This window comes from Eriocheir sinensis, unplaced genomic scaffold, assembly GCF_024679095.1.
Source record: "Eriocheir sinensis breed Jianghai 21 unplaced genomic scaffold, ASM2467909v1 Scaffold195, whole genome shotgun sequence".
In the NCBI taxonomy this organism is placed as follows: domain Eukaryota; kingdom Metazoa; phylum Arthropoda; class Malacostraca; order Decapoda; family Varunidae; genus Eriocheir; species Eriocheir sinensis.
In genome coordinates, this window is record NW_026111350.1 from 532,405 (window position 1) to 551,615 (window position 19,211).

Genomic DNA, 19,211 nt, shown 5'->3' on the forward strand with positions numbered 1-19,211 from the left:
AATATTTTTAATGGCTTTATGGTTATGGTAGGAGTACCATGATGTACGTTCCATGATCTTTTCTTAGTCTAAAAATGCAGTGTAATTTTGACGTTTCTCGGCATTCCCATAGCCCAAGCCCATAGGTTAAGTGATCAGGCAGCCAAACTATTTTTTCTGTTAGCTTTGGTGTGTATTTAAGTAATCAGGCAGCCAAACTATTTTTTCTGGTAGATTTGGTGTGTATTTAAGTAATCAGGCAGCCAAACCATTTTTTCTGGTAGATTTGGTGTGTATTTAAGTAATCAGGCAGCCAAACTATTTTTTCTGGTAGATTTGGTGTGTATTTAAGTAATCAGGCAGCCAAACTATTTTTTCTGGTAGATTTGGTGTGTATTTAAGTAATCAGGCAGCCAAACTATTTTTTCTGGTAGATTTGGTGTGTATTTAAGTAATCGGGTAGCCAAACTATTTTTTCTGGTAGATTTGGTGTGTATTTAAGTAATCGGGTAGCCAAACTATTTTTTCTGGTAGATTTGGTGTGTATTTAAGTAATTGGGTAGCCAAACTATTTTTTCTGGTAGATTTGGTGTGTATTTAAGTAATCGGGTAGCCAAACTATTTTTTCTGGTAGATTTGGTGTGTATTTAAGTAATTGGGTAGCCTAACTATTTTTTCTGGTAGATTTGGTGTGTATTTAAGTAATTGGGTAGCCTAACTATTTTTTCTGGTAGATTTGGTGTGTATTTAAGTAATCGAGTAGCCTAACTATTTTTTCTGGTAGATTTGGTGTGTATTTAAGTAATCGGGTAGCCAAACTATTTTTTCTGGTAGATTTGGTGTGTATTTAAGTAATCAGATAGCCAAACTATTTTTTCTGGTAGATTTTCGTGTGTTTTTAAGTGATCGGGTAGCCTAACTATTTTTTGTGTTAGATTTTGGTGTGTACCATTTAAGTAGTCAAGCAGCTGTTTCTGGCGTAAAACACCAGCCCATTCTAACATCCCCCCCTATCCTAAACCTCCATCGGAATAGACTGCAAGCCAAAAAATCTAACCTAACTCACCCTAGCATGAATTACCTAACAGGGGGCCTTGTCACCCCCCCCCCCCCGTTTTTACATTTCATCTGAGGAAGGGGAATAAATTTAAGCTAACCTAAGCTAATGTAACCCCAGACATTTAAGGCTATGGACACAACTCTTCTTCCTCTTCTTCCACAGGTGTCAGGTTCCTGCACAGGTGAACGAAGGTGGAGTCATGGCTTTGGGGCGGCTCGCTAAAAAGGTACGTGTGTGTGTATATGTGTGTGTGTGTGTGTGTGTGTGTTGTGTTAGGAAGTGAAGGTTTTCAGCTACAGCTACAGCTGAAGGTTCACCTACAGAAATGGAACAAAAAGTGTCTGCCACAATTCAGTGAAGAAACATGTCAAGTCCTGCACCTTGGGAGGGAATATCCTGCACACCAATACCACATGGGAAACACTCCACTATCCCCCACAGAGTAAGACCTGGGACTATTATGTTACCAGGCTACCAGTGAAGGCAAAGTTCCTGACAATTGCAGCGGATGGGTTAACTTCTGTTGGCTACTCCAGAAGCCATAACCTTTTAAACTAACTTAACGTAACCTATCAAACAGGGGTGCTTCAGACTTCCCCATCATTTTTGCATTTATTATTTTTTTTTTGTTATTTTTATGTCCAAGCCCACAGTGCCGTTAAGCTTTCTTTTTTAGGGGCCTGGTGGTGAGTCCGAGCCCATCTTGGCACAGGCAAGTGTTTATAGTGGCGCCATCTATTCTCAGTTAAATAACCTCACTTCCCTCGATCCCCCTTGTTTTCGAACTAATCTGAGCATACTGAATTAACCCATCCATTGCGGTTGGCAAGGATTTTGCCCTCACTGGTAGCCTGGCGATATATAGTACCAGGTCTTTCTCTGGCTATGGTGGATAGTGGAGTGTTTCCCATGTGGTATTGATGTGCTGGATATCCCTTCACTGGTAGCCTGGTAATATATATAGTCCCATGTCTTTCTCTGCCTCTGTTGTGGATAGTGGAGTGTTTCCCATGTGGTATTGGTGTGCTGGATATCCCTTCACTGGTAGCCTGGTAACATACACTCCCAGGTCTTTCTCTGCCTCTGTGGTGGATAGTGGAGTATTTCCCATGTGGTATTGGGGTGCTGGATATCCCTTCACTGGTAGCCTGGTAACATATAGTCCCAGGTCTTTCTCTGGCTCTTTGGGGGATAGTTGAGTATTTCCCATGTGGTATTGGTGTGCTGGATATCCCTTCACTGGTAGCCTGGTAACATATTGTCCCAGGGCTTTCTCTGGCTCTTTGGGGGATAGTTGAGTATTTCCCATGTGGTATTGGTGTGCTGGATATACCCTCCCAAGGTGCAGGACTTTACATTTTTCTTCATTGAATTGTAGCCACAGACAGTTTTGGTCCATTCCTGTAGCTTGGGGAGGTATTCTGGTAGGAAATCCCCAGTTAAGGGGCCACACTGCCCTAACCTAACGTAACCTCTTTAATGGGAGACTGTGAACCCTGTGACCCCTCGTTTCCACACTTATTCTGAGCATGCCAAATTAAATCAAACTAACTTAACCAAATGTAACCTTCCTATTTTATTTATTTTTTTATTTTTTCGCCCCTTCAACTCACCCTATTTTCACATTTCATCTCAGGCCTGTACTTTTGGCAGCTTTTGGGGGGGCTAGAGGGCATCATACACACACACTCTCTCTCTCTCTCTCTCTCTCTCTCTCTCTCTCTCTCTCTCCAAAAAAAGTTCCCACATCCACAGATCAGATGAGCCACAATGGGCGCAGGTCACCACATGCGGGTCGGGGGTCACACAGCCACCGTTCACGACCTGACCCCTAAGAGTGGATACCAGCTGTCTGGAGTGGACACAGAAGTGGATTCCTTACAGCATCGGGACTCCCGTAAGAGGAGACATAGGAAGCATAGCTATGGAGGAGGAGGAGGAGGGGGAAGGGTTAGAAGAGGCATGTAAGAAGAGAAAGACAAAATAAATAAGAAAATGAGAGAGAGAGAGAGAGAGAGTTACACACTTTTTATATATTTATTTATTTTATTTTAGTTATTATTTATTATTTTTAACTATTTCATATTTATAATTATTTCCTTCTTCCCTCCCCTTCCTCCCTTTCCTCCTCCTCCTCTTCTTCTTCTTTATATTTTTTTCTGTCCTTATAATATAAATTTTCTTTTCATACATTTTTTTTCTTATTTGTTTTCTTCTTGAACCTCCCCCTTCCCTTCCTTCCTTCCTCCTCCCTCCTTCCCTCCCACCCCCCTCATAACCCCTCCCTTACCCCATAGTTTAAGATCTCGGTCACCCTCGGAGTCTTGTCACTGGAAACTTCCCGAGGAGCTGCGTCGGCGCGTCACACTCCACCTCCAAGCTAACCCAGGACTGTCCCAGGCTGAGCTGCATGACATCCTATACTAAGATCGAACCCGCCTGCAACCTCAAGATCAAGTACGGGTCACCCAAGCCTAGGAGACACCGTAGCCCTCGCCGATCTAAGAGGTGGGTGATTGCGGCTGATTGGGGTCTGAAGGGGCTGTTTTTAAGGGCGAGAGGGCAGGGATAAGACTGTAAGGTTACTATCAGTGCTGAGAGACAAAAAAAGTGACGGGTAATTTTTGGGGCTGATTTTGGTGCCTGGGGCTGAAAGGAGTAGAAGGGAAGGAAAGGGGCTGAGAAGGAGCTGTCAGGGTGCTATGGATTTAAGAACGGGCTGGTTTGGGGCTTTTTAGAGGGCTGATTTAGGGCTGAGAGTGTAAGGTCGTGGCCACACAAAGTGAGAAAGCTAGCGAGAGCTGCAAGGCGAGTTTCTGTGGCCATACTCACTCTGGAATAGTGAAAGTTAGGCTAGCATTTTTTTTTTTTTTTTATTATATTTTGGAGTAAGGGTAACGAAAAGATTAAAAAAAAGCCTGTTACACGCCTCCCACAAGAGTAAAAAGTAAAGAGTAGCCAGAAGAGAGGTAAATTTCGGGTGGACAGGTGTCTTGATACATTCTTCTTGAAGGAGGTCAAGTCATAGGCAGGAGGAAATACAGATGAAGGAAGGCTGTTCCAGAGTTTACCAGTGAAGGGGGATGAAAAAATGGAGATGCTGGTTGACTCTTGCATAAGAATTTTGGACAGTATAGGGATGAGCATGAGTAGAAAGTCGTGTGCAGTGGGCCCGCGGGAGGGGGGGAGGCATGCAGTTAGCAAGTTCAGAAGAGCAGTCTTTTGGACCCTTCTTTTCTTGTATTAAATCAACTCTTTTATCACTCATTAATTACTCCATAAATGATCTCACCGTCTCGTATCCCTGGTAGCGTGATCCGGCTTAAGTTGTTATTGGAGACTGGTATTCGGGGATAAACAAGGGAAAAAGAAAATATACATTTATTTAAAATTAAATGAAAGTAATTGCCTTACGCAATATATTATGCTCAGACGATCATAACGCTGGCATATTCAGCAATGGATACAACATATGACAAACGACATGTCTTTAAATATAATACTACAATTTGTGCTCAGTTGTTGCCAATAATAATAACACTCGTCATTCCACAAGCAGTGGTTTGTTTCTCTCTGCTTACATCACAATATTTAAATACTCTCCTCACATCCTGATAACACATTCCTATAGTATAATCTACTACAATTTCACGGAAGCACCAAATTATACCACACCCAGTGCTTTCTACCTTTGCTTTACATCGCAAACAAATAATCACAATCCTGTCCCACTCACAATCCTACTTCACATCTCCTACATTATAATCTCCAGGACAATACAGTCGGTTTCCCTTAGATTCTCGAATTTCTACTCACGATTAAGATCACAACAGCCATTCTCAGCTGAGTGAGTAGCAAGTCTGCTTGAAGCGAGTGCAAGGCTCGGTCTGCCCATATCACTGTTGTCTAGGTCACATTTTTCCTTGCTTGAGGCGGAACTACATCTTTGACACGCCTTCATTTTCTACATAACCAGTAGCCAATACTTCCTGTCAACAACCATTGGCTCGCTCATTATGTTATATTGTTTACTTCTCCTACTATTTGTTATTTCACTCTTAAGACACTCCCACAGTGACTTCTCTTTTCAGTTATTCGCTTATAGCATTTCGTCACACCGCACGTGACATGTTAGAGTCCTCTTGAATGGTTATCCACACTTCCTGACCACGCCTACTGGGTATCTGCTTTCTGTATGTGGGTCTGGGTATTTTCCATAACCTCTCAGTAGTGTTAGTGCTTATCAGATGTTTACAACTTTGTATATCTGACTAATTGCTTTCCTTCCCTCTCCTATCATATTTACAATTCTTGTCTCCATATCTCCACTCGGTATTTGCCTCTGATTGGGGTCACTATTAATTAGCTGTGCTGCTATGGTCGTCTTCTGTTTGTCCATATTCTGGGTCCCAACATACTTCCCCTTCCGGAAGATCTCGCCCCTGAGATCTCACAGGTGTTGGTGGAAAAGATACGCCTTTCAATGTCTGCAGTGGGCTCGAGTCTGGAAGCAGGCGTCGTCGTGCGTAGCGCAGGACATAGGAATACCCCACGGCAGACGTCACCAGTAGAAGAACCAGGATCACGACAATGGCGAAGACAATCCACCAATGGATTTCGGGTTGAAAGGGCTGATCCGGCTCGACCACAGAATTTAGGGGCAGCAAGCCAGCTGTTAGCTCCTGTAGGGGGATGGACTCAGCACTGCGAAGAGATGGAAGGTCAGGCAAAACGGACCAGATAAGATGGCCTGTAAGAATTCTTGGAGAGGAGGGAGGTGGAGAGGGAGAGGGGCGAGAGAGACCATGATGGGGGGCCCCTCCACAACTGCCTCTTGTCCAGGAAGTGTCAGGGATGGGCTGTGGGCGCTGCAACCTTGCCGAAGCGTCAATATCCCATTATCCGTGAGGCTGACAGTATGCTTGTTTACAAGATGGTTAGGGCATGTGAGTGCCAGAGTGATGGGGGAGGCAAGTGAACAGGTCCAGTAGCCAGGACCTTTTATAAACATAGGGGGAAATGTTTTCAAGACTATTGTGTGGCAGAGGTTGATCACTGACTCATGTTTCAAGAAAGCAGCCGATTCACAAGAGGCTGCGTTACTTGCCTCATGGACGGGGCCTGTGGGAGGACAAACTAACATATGGTTATTCTTGTTACAGTGTTTTATACTAGAAAGCATAAAATATATTTTCCTATTCTCACTGAAGGCAATACATCTTGAATCAACACTATACATAAGAAAGTAAGTGCTATTCTGCACAGAAAATGGAAGGGAGTCGATTCGAAAGACATCAAAGGTGTCAATCGGATCTCCTCGCAAAGGTTTGGTGAAATAGAAATTACGAGAATCGTGCAAAGCCGTTGTCCTGGAGGACAGTTATTACATCCCTATATAGAGCTAAAAAATCAAGAACTGCAAGGCACAAAGGACCTGGAGGCCGATCCTAGGCTTCCTTTAATGTACTGAACAACTGTTTGTTTCACATAATGGTTGGAGTTATGTATGTTTGCAGGGGAGCCTGCAGACTCAAATATAAATCTTGTATACCTGGTCTTATGTGTCTCAATGCTAAGTCAAAATATAACAATTCTTGTAGGAGCTTTTTTCTCTTCCTAATGCCATAGTCTATACTAAAATGGCGCACAACTTGGTTCAATACATCTACAGCTGAATATAGCCTGTTAAAGGCAGATTGCATGGCATGCATATTACTTAATGATGTTGAGTTTTCCATAATAAACATTTAACTATATAAAATCTTTCTCAGTTAATGACTCTAGTCCTCTATTTTTTCATGAATAGCATCAACTTGAGCCTGGGTCGCGGTACCAAATAGGTTATTAGACAAGGATCCTCAAAAAAATTATTTCCCGTTTTTTTCTTTTCTCTATAATTCATAGAAGCATGCAGCTTGTTTTGAATAGTAGTCATCACATAGCCTAAAACTTTCTTTTTTTTTAGATGATGCAACAATAAACTGAATTCGTTTTCAAAATTAAAGAGTGTGTATTTTATTGCTTTTACAGCTGGATACTCGGGTGACATTTGAATAATATTTCAAGTAACGAAGCAGTAAAAATCCGTGCTTCATATAATGCAGCTAAAATATCTTCTGTGAGGCTAAACGGTACTATAGTCTCTGTCTGTGAGGACTATAATATAGATAGTATGTTGGTGTGAAACTTTGGCCAGCACGTATTGGGGACTCCTGTTGTGTCATTGAGTCGTACACTGAAAGAGTCAAATCAATCTGTGGTTTATTTCGTCATATTTCCGCTCAATTATTGCATTTTCATCCTTATGCATTATTCCTGTTCTATATCGTATTAGTTTTGACATTACATTAGGCAACTCTTGTACCGTCGAAGAGCGAAGGCTTTATCTATGCCGAGGTGGCTCTGAAAGTTTGGGAGTAACCTGAGAAGGTAGGGCCTGTGCATCAGCTGTTTATTGCTGTTGTAGAACGAACATTATTTAATGTGTCATGAGTAGCAGTCACCTATCCGCTACGAGTTATTATTTTCGGTAGAATTTTTTTCAGCGATTTCAGGGTTGAGCAATGCAAAGAATAGATCAGTGTCTGTCTCTGGATTTAAAGGGTATGCTCGCCTAATCGTTGGACATTGCTGCACGTCGATGCAATCTTCATGAAGGACTTTTACTGTATCTGTGGGGACCGTTGAAACCTTACTAGTCCTGAGGTTTATAATTTTTACCATTAAATCACTGATCTTCTCTGTTACCCTGTAGGGTCCATCAAAAATAAGTTACAACTTTTTATTTACTTTTTTCTGTGGTCTCGTTTGAGGAACACTGTCTCCAACGTTGATAGTTTTGATTTTGAAGCTTTGTATTTCTTTTCTATTTCTTCTCTACCTTTTTCAATGTAAACCTGGCATCTATCATAAACTTTATTTGCAATTGCAGTCATTTCCTCTATATAGGAGTAAATATCATACCAGGGCTGCTGAATTTTTTTCTAACAGTGTAGGGTACAGGAGGATCTCTAAAAATTATCTCTCTGTCTCTCTCGATAAAATGGGGACTCCTTTATGGTGCGATAATACGCAGCATTATAGGCCAAGATGTCTATAAGTAGCATTATATCCCAAACGGACACATTTCCTAGAACATTCTCCTCAAAATGTTAACAACAGTATAATTTGCGCGCTTTATTATTCCATTTCCATTTGTATGGTAAGCCGTTATTCGCGTGTCGCACAGGTAGCTTCTAATTTATCTCCTGCATCACGGAATTAACGAACTCTGAACCTTGATCTGTAACAACTGTCTGAGGAACACCATGTACACAAACAACATCCACGTACAACGCCCTTGCCATTTCGCGGGCTTCCTTACTCCGTAAGGGTACTATAATCGAATACCTTTTAAAAACATCAACTATGGGCATTACGTATCGAACCCCATTGTCCGATACACCCATGGGACCCACAAGGTCCATGTATATTCTTCCAAAAGGAGCGGTGACGTCTGGATATTGCCGCCAAGGAGCAGGGTGCAAGTTCCCAACTCACTTTTAAAACGACTACCATGACGCACTTCCTTACATAATTTTCTACATCCCGTTTCATTCCAGGCCAGAAAGCGAACTTTCTACACCGACATAACGTAACTTTGGTTCCTCCGTGCCCTGCAGTGGCGACGAATGAGCCAGAGTTATCGCCTTGGAAATACTTGGGGGGTAGAATCACCACCTTAGTGGCTTCTCCGTACGGACTCACTAAAACACATCATTTATTTCCACCTGTAACTCTGACAGGGGCGGCATCTCACATTATGCCCATCTTCAACACAATATAACATAATTTCCACCTGTACCTCTAACAGGGGCGGCATCTCACATTATGCCTTTTTTCTCTGAGTCTTTGCTCAATTTTCATTCATGGGGCTTCCTTCTTTTAGCATACTTATATGCTGGCTGCTCATCATGCAGCTCACTAATCTCCTGAATACTCCAGTCAAGTGTGTGGCCAATACACTCACTATTCAGGTCCATACATATCATATATTTTATTTTCTCATTTTTCGGCGCCTGTTTCTTTTTCTGCACTAGTGCAATACCTTGCCCCTCATTATCCACGTGTTCCACGGTTTTTGTTGTTCCCCATCCACAAACATTATCGCGCGTGTCCTTATAATTCAATCTCAGTGTCCTGTTGAGCCTTCATCCTTGATAAAAAAAATCTGCTACTATATTTTCCTTGCCAGGCAAATGATTGATTGTGAAACCATACTCACTCATGAGAGTCTGCCATCTAGCTATCCTGCCGTTGGGACTAGCTACCTGTAACAACCCTACTAAAGGTCTGTGATCCGTGTGGATCTCAACAGGGTAACCCAGTATTAATGGGCGGTTTACGTGTAACCCATAAATTACAGTTAAAGCCTCTCGTTCAACTATACTGTACCGCTGTTCTGCCGTATTCAGTTTCTCACAAAAAAAGATACAGGTCTTAGTTTATCATCATTATCCTGTTATTGCAATACTCCACCAGTATTGTAGTAGGACGCGTAGAGTGACTGTACCAAGCATTCTATCCTTAAGGGTTGAGAACGCAATTTTTGTTTCATCCGTCCATATGAGTGGAGTTTTATTTTATTTTTATTTATTCTTTTAGTGTACCTTTCTTCTTTTTGTAAATCTTTAGAAAAGGAGCAACAATTTGTGAATAATTTGCAATAAATTTGCGATAATAATTAGTCAATCCAAGAAATGACTGTAAATCATGAACAGTTTGGGGGGCCGGGACGTTTTGTATGGCCTCCAGCTTGCTAGATTGAGGTCTTATTCCCTCTGAGCGGATGACATGGCCCAGGTAATCTACTTTGTCCTTAAAAAAGTTACACTTCTCCATCTTAAGAGTCAGTTTGGCTTCCTTTAAGCGATCCAGAATTTGTTCTAAGTTATCTGCGTGATTAGAAAATATATCGCCCAGGATAATTATGTCATCAAGGTACACCTGAACCTTGTTGCTTAATAGTCCTGTAAGGACAGTGTTTATTATTTTCTTGAAGCAGGACGGGGCTGTTTTAAGGCCAAAGGAGGAAGTAAATTCCCAATGTCCTGCTGGAGAAGAAAATGCCGTCTTTTCTCTGCTGATTTCATCTTGGGGGATTTGATGGTAACCCTGTTTCATGTCTAGGCATGAAAAAAAAAACTTACTATCTCCCAATTGATTGAGTATGGTAATTATATTAGGGAGTGAGTACCGGTCGTCCCGTAGTGTTTTATTAAGTGCCCGGAAGTCCAGACAAAGTCGTAGTACTCCATCTTTTGGGGGCACTAGGATAAGTGGGGCATTATAGGGTGATCGTGAAGGGCGAATCACACCCTGTTGCTGGAGCGATATAAGTTGTTCATTTACTCTGTCATGATAACTGATAGGAATGTTATATGGACGCCTGTACACTACTTCATCAGTGTTTTGCTTGATGGTGCTTAAAAAATAGGGCGTTACTGTTAATGGTTCTTGTTCTGTGGAAAACACTGTTATATATTTATCTATTAAGGACTTTAAAACCTGATTCTCTCTCTTCACTTGGGAATTTAGCGTCAACAATTTGATAGAGGCTTTTCTTCCTTACTTCAAGCTCTGCGGGCTTCAAGTCTGTTTTAGCTGTGTCAGCGGTCTGTACACTAGATACTTGTGGCAGATCAGCGTATAGCTCATGAGTGACAGGCTTCACAAATCCTAACGTTGTATTATCATCTATCTTTACACTCACTTTCAATATTCAAATACGGCACAGTGACATAAGATCTTTGATTGTCAGATGAAGGGGTTAACTTAACTATCCCTGAGCACAAGACTCTAGCCTGAGGAGTACTAACACAAGGCTCAAATAAAGCTTCACTTGCCTGTAGTTGCGTCACTAGCGTTATGTAACCTGCAACAGATGCATGCAGTTGCAAAGGTTCAGCTGCTTGGAAACGTACGGCCTTATTTTCAGTGAGACCTTCTTTATTTCCATCTACATTTAGCTAAGATCCTTCACCTCTAGATATAAGACATAATTTTCCTGGCATAATTGTATGGTTTCCCCTTCTATTATCAGTTTTAAGCTTCGTTCTTTTGTTCCTCATTTAGTTTCAATGTTTTTAAAATAATCTCGTGCTACACGACAAATCAGTACTCAACATAATATGAGTCGGCAAATCTACATCGCGTGTTATCAATAAGTCTTGGAAACTCCATATTAACTTGTCTTTTACCGTCATTTTCAATATGGTATCTTTGCACAGAGACAATATTCACGGGTTTCGCTTCACAGTTATTTACTGCGAGCCCTAATTCTTTAATAATTTCATCCGTTAAAAACTCACACACGCTCCTGTTTCTAGGAGCGCTGCCACTTTTGCATATGTATTATCATGGGTGAGAAAACGATCTGCCTAACAAAGTTACTCTTGAGTTATGTTAATTATAGCCTTCTTTTCATTATTTTTAAGGTCACTCCCTTGTTCGTTATAGCCTTCTTTTCCTTATATTTATGTGAGGCGGTTACTCCCTTGTTCGTTATAGCCTTCATCTTATTATATTAAAGGTTACTCCCTTGTTCGTTATAGCCTTCATCTTATTATATTAAAGGTCACTCCCTTGTTTGTTATAGCCTTCATCTTATTATATTAAAGGTTACTCCCTTCTTCGTTATAGCCTTCATCTTATTATATTAAAGGTTACTCCTTCTTCGTTATAGCCTTCATCTTATTATATTAAAGGTTACTCCTTCTTCGTTATAGCCTTCATCTTATTATATTAAAGGTTACTCCTTGTTCGTTATGGCCTTCATCTTATTATATTAAAGGTTACTCCCTTGTTCGTTATGGCCTTCATCTTATTATATTAAAGGTCACTCCCTTGTTCGTTATAGCCTTCATCTTATTATATTAAAGGTTACTCCCTTGTTTGTTATAGCCTTCATCTTATTATATTAAAGGTTACTCCCTTCTTCGTTATAGCCTTCATCTTATTATATTAAAGGTTACTCCCTTCTTCGTTATAGCCTTCATCTTATTATATTAAAGGTTACTCCCTTGTTCGTTATAGCCTTCATCTTATTATATTAAAGGTCACTCCCTTGTTCGTTATAGCCTTCATCTTATTATATTAAAGGTTACTCCCTTCTTCGTTGTAGCCTTCATCTTATTATATTAAAGGTTACTCCCTTGTTCGTTATAGCCTTCATCTTATTATATTAAAGGTTACTCCCTGTTTTGTTCTTCGCTCATTTTCCGTTTTTTCCACTGCAAGTGTGCATATTTATTTATTTATTTATTTATTTTCATTTGTTTATTTAATGTTATTTGTAGTAGATAACTGAGGGGGGCACTACCCTGGCCTCCTCTTCCTCTGATTCTCTTACTTCACACATTTATCTTAATACTTCACACTATTGTCCATATGCTTCATTTTTTTTTTTTCATTCATGACTTTTTATCCATAGCTCACACTTTTCTTAGTATTTCACATTTTTTCTAGATCATACTCTACACTTCCTGCCTAGGGGACGCGGGTTAGGCCTTTATAAAGTCACTCTATGGCTGCATGCCCGCCGCGGCACACCACCACCCTGTGAGGCGTAGAGCCCCGTGCTCCCCTCCATCCTGGGGTAACAATCCTAAAACAAACAAACCTGAGAGGCAGGACGCTGCCGCTGCCTGTCACCTGACACCCTCTCACTGATGAATGGATCGCGGCGCGGGTGGAGAGAGACTGCCCATCCCTTTCCACTCCGCCCGGGAAGGAACTCATGAATTCTCGGTTGAGTCGCGTGTGCTACCCATTGCACTACAGAACAACAGTCAACAGTGGTTGGCCAGAGTTTCCATTACCATATCGTCAAAGTCCATGTCCTCCGGAAGAACCATTAATTATATAATTAAATCGTCACTATTATTTCCGCCACTTAAAACGAGCAAAGCTTAATGAAAATAAGAGGCGTTTTCTCGTCAGAGTAAATTAAACAAAAGCACTGTAAGCACATGTCCCTATTTATCCCTATACCGCTGCCGCCAGTTTTGGACCCTTCTTGTATTAAATCAACTCTTTTATCACTCATTAATTACTCCATAAATGATCTCACCGTCTCGTATCCCTGGTAGCGTGATCCGGCTTAAGTTGTTATTGGAGACTGGTGTTCGGGGATAAACAAGGGAAAAAGAAAATATACATTTATTTAAAATTAAATGAAAGTAATTGCCTTACGCAATATTCTATGCTCAGACGATCATAACGCTGGCATATTCAGCAATGGATACAACATATGACAAACGACATGTCTTTAAATATAATACTACAATTTGTGCTCAGTTGTTGCCAATAATAATAACACTCGTCATTCCACAAGCAGTGGTTTGTTTCTCTCTGCTTACATCACAATATTTAAATACTCTCCTCACATCCTGATAACACATTCCTATAGTATAATCTACTACAATTTCACGGAAGCACCAAATTATACCACACCCAGTGCTTTCTACCTTTGCTTTACATCGCAAACAAATAATCACAATCCTGTCCCACTCACAATCCTACTTCACATCTCCTACATTATAATCTCCAGGACAATACAGTCGGTTTCCCTTAGATTCTCGAATTTCTACTCACGATTAAGATCACAACAGCCATTCTCAGCTGAGTGAGTAGCAAGTCTGCTTGAAGCGAGTGCAAGGCTCGGTCTGCCCATATCACTGTTGTCTAGGTCACATTTTTCCTTGCTTGAGGCGGAACTACATCTTTGACACGCCTTCATTTTCTACATAACCAGTAGCCAATACTTCCTGTCAACAACCATTGGCTCGCTCATTATGTTATATTGTTTACTTCTCCTACTATTTGTTATTTCACTCTTAAGACACTCCCACAGTGACTTCTCTTTTCAGTTATTCGCTTATAGCATTTCGTCACACCGCACGTGACATGTTAGAGTCCTCTTGAATGGTTATCCACACTTCCTGACCACGCCTACTGGGTATCTGCTTTCTGTATGTGGGTCTGGGTATTTTCCATAACCTCTCAGTAGTGTTAGTGCTTATCAGATGTTTACAACTTTGTATATCTGACTAATTGCTTTCCTTCCCTCTCCTGTCATATTTACAATTCCTGTCTCCATATCTCCACTCGGTATTTGCCTCTGATTGGGGTCACTTTTAATTAACTGTGCTGCTATGGTCGTCTTCTGTTTGTCCATATTCTGGGTCCCAACAAGTCAGCGTGGAAATATCGTTAGAAGATAGAAAGAGAAGCAATATATCGCGGTGGAATTTAAGAGGTAGAAGGCTGTCAGTAAGAGGAGGAGAGCTGATGAGACGAAGAGCTGTGTGAGTGGAGCCCCCCCACACGTGAGATGCATACTCCATACGAGGGCGGACAAGGCCCCTGTACGTATATGGAAAGCAACTCGTTATCTACTTCTTCCATTTTATTCCACAATTTGTAAATTGGTATTAGTATTAGGTACACTGGATCGCAAAAGTATCGGTGCACAATGTGTGTGAAACATTTTGGACAACAGTTCGATCGTCAGTGAAATGTTGGTGTCCGACGTGCCACATGTTGGTAGCCCTGATGTCCAGAGATGCCATACAACTACCAGTACCGATATCCCCTTCCTACTATATACTTATATAGCTTATTTTAGTGTTTATAGAAACAGACATTGGTCACACAGTGTGACGTTGGTCATTTATCATGGGAGACAGATATACGGTAATATGGTTGACACTGGTGGTTACGTATACAGGGCCATCATTATGCGCTGATAGTGCTAGCATGTGATAAACAACGACTCTTATCTTGTGTCAATACATCTAACGCCTCATGTGTCACGTTAACACATCACCTACGAAATGCACTGTGCAATACCTATGCCTAACGCGTCATGTGTCACGTTAACACATCACCTACGAAATGCACTGTGCAATACCTATGCCTAACGCGTCATGTGTCACGTTAACACATCACCTACGAAATGCACTGTGCAATACCTATGCCTAACGCGTCATGTGTCACGTTAACACATCACCTACGAAATGCACTGTGCAATACCTATGCCTAACGCGTCATGTGTCACGTTAACACATCACCTACGAAATGCACTGTGCAATACCTATGCCTAACGCGTCATGTGTCACGTTAACACATCACCTACGAAATGCACTGTGCAATACCTATGCCTAACGCGTCATGTGTCACGTTAACACATCACCTACGAAATGCACTGTGCAATACCTATGCCTAACGCGTCATGTGTCACGTTAACACATCACCTACGAAATGCACTGTGCAATACCTATGCCTAACGCCTCATGTGTCACGCTAACACATCACCTACGAAATGCACTGTGCAATACCTATGCCTAACGCCTCATGTGTCACGTTAACACATCACCTACGAAATGCACTGTGCAATACCTATGCCTAACGCGTCATGTGTCACGTTAACACATCACCTACGAAATGCACTGTGCAATACCTATGCCTAACGCGTCATGTGTCACGTTAACACATCACCTATACGAAATGCACTGTGCAATACCTATGCCTAACGCGTCATGTGTCACGTTAACACATCACCTACGAAATGCACTGTGCAATACCTATGCCTAACGCGTCATGTGTCACGTTAACACATCACCTACGAAATGCACTGTGCAATACCTATGCCTAACGCGTCATGTGTCACGTTAACACATCACCTACGAAATGCACTGTGCAATACCTATGCCTAACGCGTCATGTGTCACGTTAACACATCACCTACGAAATGCACTGTGCAATACCTATGCCTAACGCGTCATGTGTCACGTTAACACATCACCTACGAAATGCACTGTGCAATACCTATGCCTAACGCGTCATGTGTCACGTTAACACATCACCTACGAAATGCACTGTGCAATACCTATGCCTAACGCGTCATGTGTCACGTTAACACATCACCTACGAAATGCACTGTGCAATACCTATGCCTAACGCGTCATGTGTCACGTTAACACATCACCTACGAAATGCACTGTGCAATACCTATGCCTAACGCGTCATGTGTCACGTTAACACATCACCTACGAAATGCACTGTGCAATACCTATGCCTAACGCGTCATGTGTCACGTTAACACATCACCTACGAAATGCACTGTGCAATACCTATGCCTAACGCGTCATGTGTCACGTTAACACATCACCTACGAAATGCACTGTGCAATACCTATGCCTAACGCGTCATGTGTCACGTTAACACATCACCTACGAAATGCACTGTGCAATACCTATGCCTAACGCGTCATGTGTCACGTTAACACATCACCTACGAAATGCACTGTGCAATACCTATGCCTAACGCGTCATGTGTCACGTTAACACATCACCTACGAAATGCACTGTGCAATACCTATGCCTAACGCGTCATGTGTCACGTTAACACATCACCTACGAAATGCACTGTGCAATACCTATGCCTAACGCGTCATGTGTCACGTTAACACATCACCTACGAAATGCACTGTGCAATACCTATGCCTAACGCGTCATGTGTCACGTTAACACATCACCTACGAAATGCACTGTGCAATACCTATGCCTAACGCGTCATGTGTCACGTTAACACATCACCTACGAAATGCACTGTGCAATACCTATGCCTAACGCGTCATGTGTCACGTTAACACATCACCTACGAAATGCACTGTGCAATACCTATGCCTAACGCGTCATGTGTCACGTTAACACATCACCTACGAAATGCACTGTGCAATACCTATGCCTAACGCGTCATGTGTCACGTTAACACATCACCTACGAAATGCACTGTGCAATACCTATGCCTAACGCGTCATGTGTCACGTTAACACATCACCTACGAAATGCACTGTGCAATACCTATGCCTAACGCGTCATGTGTCACGTTAACACATCACCTACGAAATGCACTGTGCAATACCTATGCCTAACGCCTCATGTGTCACGCTAACACATCACCTACGAAATGCACTGTGCAATACCTATGCCTAACGCGTCATGTGTCACGTTAACACATCACCTACGAAATGCACTGTGCAATACCTATGCCTAACGCGTCATGTGTCACGTTAACACATCACCTACGAAATGCACTGTGCAATACCTATGCCTAACGCCTCATGTGTCACGTTAACACATCACCTACGAAATGCACTGTGCAATACCTATGCCTAACGCGTCATGTGTCACGTTAACACATCACCTACGAAATGCACTGTGCAATACCTATGCCTAACGCGTCATGTGTCACGTTAACACATCACCTACGAAATGCACTGTGCAATACCTATGCCTAACGCGTCATGTGTCACGTTAACACATCACCTACGAAATGCACTGTGCAATACCTATGCCTAACGCGTCATGTGTCACGTTAACACATCACCTACGAAATGCACTGTGCAATACCTATGCCTAACGCGTCATGTGTCACGTTAACACATCACCTACGAAATGCACTGTGCAATACCTATGCCTAACGCGTCATGTGTCACGTTAACACATCACCTACGAAATGCACTGTGCAATACCTATGCCTAACGCGTCATGTGTCACGTTAACACATCACCTACGAAATGCACTGTGCAATACCTATGCCTAACGCGTCATGTGTCACGTTAACACATCACCTACGAAATGCACTGTGCAATACCTATGCCTAACGCGTCATGTGTCACGTTAACACATCACCTACGAAATGCACTGTGCAATACCTATGCCTAACGCGTCATGTGTCACGTTAACACATCACCTACGAAATGCACTGTGCAATACCTATGCCTAACGCCTCATGTGTCACGTTAACACATCACCTACGAAATGCACTGTGCAATACCTATGCCTAACGCCTCATGTGTCACGTTAACACATCACCTACGAAATGCACTGTGCAATACCTATGCCTAACGCGTCATGTGTCACGTTAACACATCACCTACGAAATGCACTGTGCAATACCTATGCCTAACGCGTCATGTGTCACGTTAACACATCACCTACGAAATGCACTGTGCAATACCTATGCCTAACGCGTCATGTGTCACGTTAACACATCACCTACGAAATGCACTGTGCAATACCTATGCCTAACGCGTCATGTGTCACGTTAACACATCACCTACGAAATGCACTGTGCAATACCTATGCATTGTTGATGAATTGGTAGTTGGCTCGCTATCATAATATGATCCATTAGGCACAATAATTTACTATATTACGATATGCTCTAATAAGACTACATTTATAGTATAATGTGTCATATGTTCAGGGAAACGAAAGTAACATGTTTTCACAACTTTATTAATTATCAATATTGAGTATATCCTCCACCCGCTCCTAACACAGCATTGAGCCGTCTGGGCATGGATGCCACCAGTTCAGCTGTGAAGGTTTGTCCAGGAGCACGTCGACGTTTTTGAAGCAGCGGCACTGGCATTTACTATGGCCTAGTAAACAATAAAGGAATACACAGATAAAGATACAGACGGCTGATGGTTAGCGGTATTACGTAACATTGTCAACATCGTTTACACACTAGCATGTCATCATTATGCCTCATATAACTGTAATTAGTATTATACTATCAGTATCATGTCAATCACATAATTTATCTGATCGTTCTGGGGGGGGGGGGTGCAGCGTGGCCGGCCGACCCGTGGCATGTCTTCTGTTTCACCAGTGTCTTCATGTCGCCGTATCCACCTTGCTACTGTGTTGCGGTGGATACGGTAAGGTGGATACGCAATATCGGAATTGGTGTGGCCCGCTTCATGTAGGGCAACGATAGCTCCACGTGTTGACTCTGAGGTCTCCATCGGAACTGACAGACGTTGTTGGCCGACAATGACTATGTTAGGCTTTCGTGAACACTGTTCCGAACCATGAGCCCAGTGATTCTGACCTTCCGAACTAGCCACAGCCAGACATACCAACCCTTCCCACCCACAACACCAGCACCTGTGTGAACGTTTTTGGACGGCATCGGGCACCCTCTGCACCGATACTTTTGAGATCCAGTGTACTTACCTAGTTTTATTTACCTAGTTGTGAAATACAGGAAAAGAGCTGTACTAGGCTTGTGCTGTCCCGTCTCTGTAATGCTTATTATCCAGTTTGGCTTTAAATTC

At 42.2% G+C, this 19,211-nt stretch overlaps 2 long non-coding RNA genes across 7 annotated transcripts in view; both read left to right on the top strand.

The window, feature by feature from the left end:
• Nucleotides 1–19,211, top strand: part of LOC126990732 (uncharacterized) — a 50,980-nt gene that overhangs the window by 20,780 nt on the left and 10,989 nt on the right. For 3 of the 4 annotated variants that reach the window (XR_007744682.1, XR_007744683.1, XR_007744684.1), the window contains exons 6-8: nt 1,202–1,265; nt 2,795–2,936; nt 3,337–3,547. This is a non-coding gene — a long non-coding RNA (uncharacterized LOC126990732). The remainder of the gene's footprint in view (nt 1–1,201; nt 1,266–2,794; nt 2,937–3,336; nt 3,548–19,211) is intronic. The other variant, XR_007744685.1, reaches the window with a different exon arrangement.
• On the top strand, nt 11,458–12,861 carry LOC126990737 (uncharacterized). Of its 3 annotated transcripts, none has more exons than XR_007744692.1 (3): nt 11,458–11,653; nt 12,003–12,134; nt 12,223–12,861. It is a non-coding gene; the product is annotated as an uncharacterized LOC126990737 (long non-coding RNA). The 3 variants fall into 3 exon arrangements; XR_007744693.1 differs by lacking the exon at nt 11,458–11,653 and adding an exon at nt 11,658–11,741 and having other exon boundaries at nt 12,179–12,861; XR_007744691.1 differs by lacking the exon at nt 11,458–11,653 and adding an exon at nt 11,658–11,741.